This window comes from Pleurodeles waltl, chromosome 12 (genome assembly GCF_031143425.1).
Source record: "Pleurodeles waltl isolate 20211129_DDA chromosome 12, aPleWal1.hap1.20221129, whole genome shotgun sequence".
Taxonomy (NCBI): Eukaryota; Metazoa; Chordata; class Amphibia; order Caudata; family Salamandridae; genus Pleurodeles; species Pleurodeles waltl.
Window position 1 is genome coordinate 110,447,934 of NC_090451.1, and position 6,687 is coordinate 110,454,620.

Genomic DNA, 6,687 nt, shown 5'->3' on the forward strand with positions numbered 1-6,687 from the left:
CCAGCACTCATAGAACGCTTGAGACTTGCAGGGCAGAGTGGTGGATCTTGTTAAGAATTCTGGGCTTCTTGGTTTATGGGGAATCTTGTCACTGGAAGCAGAGAGGTAAATATTTGCTGTGATCTGCTACTCAAAGAAAAGACCCTGATCTAACTTGAAAAGATGGGTTTTAAACAAACGCTAAATCTATCCACTCCACGGGCACTGTGACCTTTTTTCAGCCTATCAGAGCCACACCAGGGTAGTCTTTTCAGAGCCCAAGTAGCTCGCCGTGATTGTATAGTGGTTAGTACTCTGCGTTGTGGCCGCAGCAACCTCGGTTCGAATCCGAGTCACGGCATTGCGTGTGGCAATGTCACGGCAGTTGGGCAGCATTTTTATTCTCACTTCTTAATATTTACATGAGTTAAGAGCTTGAACCTAATTTCAACGGTGAAATTAAATGTCTTTGAAGAACGCGTTAACAATGTTATTATTTATTTCACCTTTCTGCGCTTTTACGTTTGTGGCGGTCCTGATGTGAAAAGTATGAGCTACAGTTTGGTTTCATGGGACCCGGTCAGCAAGAGGGATGGATGTCTGTGTCTCCTGTACCTGCAGCGCCGAGGCTCCTGTACTGACGCGGAGTAGCTTTCAATGTTGAAAGGGATCCTGCTAGTCAAATATCAGTTTTTGCAGCAATTCAGGCCACGAAGAAAAAAGGTCTAAAAATAAATATTTGTATAGAAAGTAAGACTGAGCTCCCAAGGGTCTGAAAGAAAGAGGCGACGGAGAAGGACACAGAGAGGCGCGCTCACCCAATCAGCGTTTGGCTTCATCATCCCGCACCCGACGGATCACCGGGCAGCTAGAGGGAAAGTTTTAAAACTTAAGCCAAGTTTATTAGTCGTGGTCGAATCATGAATTACACAATTACGCTCCTTTGTGGAATTTGGAGTAATGTGGAGAAAGACATCTACCCAAGAGCGGAGGAAAAGAGCGCGAGCAGCGGCTGATGTGCCAGTTCTGTTGCATTTAGAGCGATTTTCTTGTGCAAAGTGTATATCAGGTTCCTTTCGGATCTGAGCGTGTATTTTGCACCAGGAAAATAGCCTTGTGTAATTCTGTACAACCTCGCATAATGTTGCTGTAATTTCGCGTAATTACACTGCAGTGAGTTACACTGGTTACGCCCATCCCTACATTTGACTCATGTTTAACAGAGAGGTCCGTCCATCTATTGATCCATTCATCTGTCCATCCATCTTTTTGCCTGTGTGCCTGCTTATCTATCTGCTCACCTACCTGTGCGTGACTGTGAACCTGTCTAACAGAGTGTTGATGCCTGGCTGTATGCTTTGTTAACACTATAACGCTCATAGGGACATTGAGGAGGACATCTTGGCGCTATGTTTTTTTTTGGTATGAAGCAACCGTTTTCAAATCCTGACAGTCCACACAAAGTTGATCATATGTGATCCCATTTTCGTACCAACAGCTGCTTCTCTATATACTTATCGGTCCACGTCTATTACTACATGTGCTTTCTATTTACCTTTCTATTTCAATCTGGGTATCTGCCTTACTGCCTATTTCTGCCCATCTCTGTTTATGTTAACACGTTAAAGCCTACATGCTGACTACCAAGGTCTTTGTGGGGTGGTTCTTTCTAAAGCAGGCGCGTGTGATTTACAGCGGTTTCTGTGACGCTGATTATATCTCATCCATGATTTACTAACAGCTACATACCTGCCTTTCTGTCTACAAACCTGTACAGATGCATCGGTGCATGTGGCTTATTTATGACGATCTGTTTAACCTTCTATACGTCCTTCTATCTGTGCAACTGTCTTACAGTTCCCCCTCTTTTATGTTGTTACAACACTATTTGTTAAACAAACCTTCACAGTCAGAAGGGCTTCCAGGCGCTGTTATTTATTAAAAAAACTGCAAAGAACACCAGTTTATGCAATGTTGATGACATTTACTTCACCCCTTTATTGTTGCATTAATGGGTTTTCAAGTCACAAAACGGGTCCCTGATGAAGCCTAAGTGGACTTCTGAGCTGCTGTAGCTCTGTGAGGTCTCCAGCTCTCCTAGGGCCTCAGATCTACCACTACAACACCAGCTTTACCCTAAGTTGTGCAGCAGATTTTTTATTTTTTTTATTTATTGGTATTTCAGATGGTACATATTATTCACAGGATTGTAACAGGTTGCAGAGCTGTATGAATCTCCTTTCCATGACAACTTTTGAACAGTTACCCATTACTGCTATTATATTATGTTACCACCACGCTGAGGGCTGTTCCTTGCATAAATCTGTAAGCAGGCTTGTGATCTGTGGTGTGGGCCTCCTGTGGGTCTCCGGTTCAGCGCTGTATGCCCATGGAGCAGGGTGGTCGGTTGCCACCATTTCCAGCTCTGGCACGTCAGGTACTCATCATCTCTTATTACAACAAATAACAAGCAAGCCAAACAACTTGCCCAGAAATGAGACCTAACTACGCATCGTGTGAGTGTGTCTACAGCTGTATGGGGCCCAGCCGGGGGGGGGAAGGGACCCAGGGGAACCCTCCCCAGTGTATGATCTTCCAGGGAGGTCTAGGAGAGGTGTGTTTGTCGTGCTCCTAACTCCGCAAGTTAAGACGCCCATCTGCATCGTCATCATAGTCATGTCAGGAGTGTTCCATGCTCCCGCCACCTCTGCCCATAGGGGAGCTATCTGTCTGTTCCTCAGCACTCTCATTTCTTCCCTCTGAAGAGGCCTTTCTTCTGCCTTGCCAAGGAAGTGATGTCTGCTTATAGCACGTGTCCTACTTTTATAATGTTTTCAGGGCACTTCGCCCACTTCATATCTAGCCAAAATCCTTTAGCACTGGGAGACCACGTGTCTGCTGAATATCTTACCTCCACCATTGAGGGTATAAAAGGTGTACTTTGGCTCTGTTGTAAATTATTATATAGGGCTCAATTTGGTTGGGTTGTGAATTGCTGTCAAGCTCTAAATCTCAGAATTCTCTTAGTCACACCTTTTTATGTCTTCGTACACAGTGAATGTGCTGTGAGACATATTGTTTAGAATTCAGTGGGCTTACCACACGCCCATAGCTTACTTACCATTAATTGTTTTCTATGTCACTCACATTTGCAATATTTCGATTGCTTAGCTCCCATAGACTGAATCTTCCTTTCTTGTGTTCATTCCTCCATGGAGGATGGACCAAGTACATGTGTTCTTTTCGTCTTTCTACAGTACGCTATTTTTTATATTTTAAAAGTGTTTTCGTATCATTCTTGGATGTGCAATGTGCTTTCCAACATTCATGACAAGCATACAGCTTATTTTTCACCCTAAACGCCGTCTCTATTGACACTTTAGTTACTTTCTCACACTGTATTCCTCTGCATGACTATACTCTACTCCCCTCAGTGCCACTGTACTCTACACTGTGCAACTCTATACCACTCCACTCTACTCAGTTCTACTCCACTCTAATCTACATTGTTCCACTCTATCACTCCACTCTATGCCACTCTAATCTATGCCACTCCACTATACGCCACTTCACTCCACTTTATGCTACTCCATTCTATGCCACTCCACCCTGTCACTCTCTGCTATGCCCCTCTACTCCACTCCACTCCACTCTACTCTATGCCACTTCCCTTCATTCCTCTCTACGCCACCCTACTTCATAGAATGCCACTTTATGTGACTCTATGCCACTCTGCTCTACATCACTCTAGAATACTCAACTGAACTCTACTCTATACAACTCCACTCTACTTTACTCCTCTCCACTCTATGCCTCTCCACTCTATGCTACTCTACTCCAGTCTACTGTACGCCACTTTATTTTATCCCATTCTACTCTACGCCACTGTACACCACTCAACTCTATGCCACTCTACTCCGTTGCACCCCTCTCTACTCTACGCTACTCTACTCCATGCTACTATACTCCACTCTAAGCCACTGTACTCTCCACCACTAAGCTCTATTCCACTCTACTGTATGCCACTCCATGCCACTCTAATCCACCCCACAGAATGCCACTCTACTCTATGCCACTCCACTCAACTCCATGCCATTCCACACTTTTGCACTCTACCCTACTCTGTGCCTCTCCATTCCACTCCATGCCACTCCACTCTATCCCACTGCGCTCGACTCTAGTTCACTCTATACCACTCCACTTTACTCTCTCCCACTCTACTCTATACTACTTCATTCCATGCCACTTCACTGTACTCCACTCCACTCCATCTCACACAATATCACTCAATGGCACTACATGTGCTCTACTCTATGCCACTCTACTGCACACTACTCTATGCTGTGCCCCTCTACACTACTCTCCTGTAGGCCTTTCTACTCTATGCCACTTTTTACTCTGCTCCTCTCTACACCACAGTGTCACTCCATGCAACGCGACTGTATGCTACTCAACTCCATAACACTCTACTTCATGCAGTCCGACTCCACTCCTCCTAATTCTTTGCCACCCCTCTCCATGACACACTGTTCTCTGACTCTATGCCATTCCATGCCACTTCACTCTACACCACACTATGCCACTCTACACCACACTACTTTACTCTATGCTACTCTATGCCATTCTATGCAACCTCACTCCTCTCTACCCCACTCTGCTCTATGCCACTCCATTCCTCACAATGCTATTCAACGCCATGCCAAGGCACACCACTTCATTATATTCCACTGTATTCTATGACACATTACGTCACTCTACTCTTTGCACTTCAATCTACTCCCTTCTATGACCCTCCATCATCACCACTCCATTGTTTGCTAGTCAAGTTTACGCCACTTCATTCCACACAATGCAACTCTAAAGCAGTATGCACCAAGCAGCTGAATGTGTCTGAAGAGACACCCAGAAAAGAAAAAAACAACAATATGTGGGGGCCTGTTCCGAGCCCCTCCTGGCCTGGAGGAGTTTGGTCGGCCGTGGATTAAGTTTTTGCAGTGTTCACTTCCCCGACCCCAGCACTCATAGAACACTTGAGACTTGCAGGGCAGAGTGGTGGATCTTGTTAAGAAGTCTGGGCTTCTTGGTTTATGGGGAGTCTTGTCACTGGAAGCAGAGAGGTAAATATTTGCTGTGATCTGCTACTCAAAGAAAAGACCCTGATCTAACTTGAAAAGATGGGTTTTAAACAAACGCTAAATCTATCCACTCCACGGACACTGTGACCTTTTTTCAGCCTATCAGAGCCACACCAGGGTAGTCTTTTCAGAGCCCAAGTAGCTCGCCGTGATTGTATAGTGGTTAGTACTCTGCGCTGTGGCCGCAGCAACCTCGGTTCGAATCCGAGTCACGGCATTGCGTGTGGCAATGTCACGGCAGTTGGGCAGCATTTTTATTCTCACTTCTTAATATTTACATGAGTTAAGAGCTTGAACCTAATTTCAACGGTGAAATTAAATGTCTTTGAAGAACGCGTTAACAATGTTATTATTTATTTCACCTTTCTGCGCTTTTACGTTTGTGGCGGTCCTGATGTGAAAAGTATGAGCTACAGTTTGGTTTCACGGGACCCGGTCAGCAAGAGGGATGGATGTCTGTGTCTCCTGTACCTGCAGCGCCGAGGCTCCTGTACTGACGCGGAGTAGCTTTCAATGTTGAAAGGGATCCTGCTAGTCAAATATCCGTTTTTGCAGCAATTCAGGCCGCGAAGAAAAAAGGTCTAAAAATAAATATTTGTATAGAAAGTAAGACTGAGCTCCCAAGGGTCTGAAAGAAAGAGGCGACGGAGAAGGACACTGAGAGGCGCGCTCACCCAATCAGCGTTTGGCTTCATCATCCCGCACCCGACGGATCACCGGGCAGCTAGAGGGAAAGTTTTAAAACTTAAGCCAAGTTTATTAGTCGTGGTCGAATCGTGAATTACACAATTACGCTCCTTTGTGGAATTTGGAGTAATGTGGGGAAAGACATCTACCCAAGAGCGGAGGAAAAGAGCGCGAGCAGCGGCTGTTGTGCCAGTTCTGTTGCATTTAGAGCGATTTTCTTGTGCAAAGTGTATATCAGGTTCCTTTCGGATCTGAGCGTGTATTTTGCACCAGGAAAATAGCCTTGTGTAATTCTGTACAACCTTGCATAATGTTGCTGTAATTTCGCGTAATTACACTGCAGTGAGTTACACTGGTTACGCCCATCCCTACATTTGACTCATGTTTAACAGAGAGGAACGTCCATCTATTGATCCATTCATCTGTCCATCCATCTTTTTGCCTGTGTGCCTGCTTATCTATCTGCTCACCTACCTGTGCGTGACTGTGAACCTGTCTAACAGAGTGTTGATGCCTGGCTGTATGCTTTGTTAAACTATAACGCTCATAGGGAGTAGGAAAGTACCATCTTGCCTGGCATGTTACCCCCATTTTTCACTGTATATATGTTGTTTTAGTTGTATGTGTCACTGGGACCCTGGTAACCCAGGGCCCCAGTGCTCATAAGTGTGCCTGAATGTGTTACCTGTGTAGTGACTAACTGTCTCACTGAGGCTCTGCTAATCAGAACCTCAGTGGTTATGCTCTCTCATTTCTTTCCAAATTGTCACTGACAGGCTAGTGACCATTTTTACCAATTTACATTGGCTTACTGGAACACCCTTATAATTCCCTAGTATATGGTACTGAGGTACCCAGGGTATTGGGGTTCCAGGAGATCCCTATG

At 45.1% G+C, this 6,687-nt stretch overlaps 2 non-coding genes across 2 annotated transcripts; both read left to right on the forward strand.

Moving 5' to 3' along the window:
* The first annotated feature begins 268 nt into the window (after positions 1–268).
* On the forward strand, positions 269–340 carry TRNAH-GUG (transfer RNA histidin (anticodon GUG)). Its single transcript has one exon. It is a non-coding gene; the product is annotated as a tRNA-His (tRNA).
* A 4,919-nt stretch (positions 341–5,259) lies between these two features.
* TRNAH-GUG (transfer RNA histidin (anticodon GUG)) lies at positions 5,260–5,331 on the forward strand. The gene has a single exon. It is a non-coding gene; the product is annotated as a tRNA-His (tRNA).
* The last annotated feature ends 1,356 nt before the right edge of the window (positions 5,332–6,687 follow it).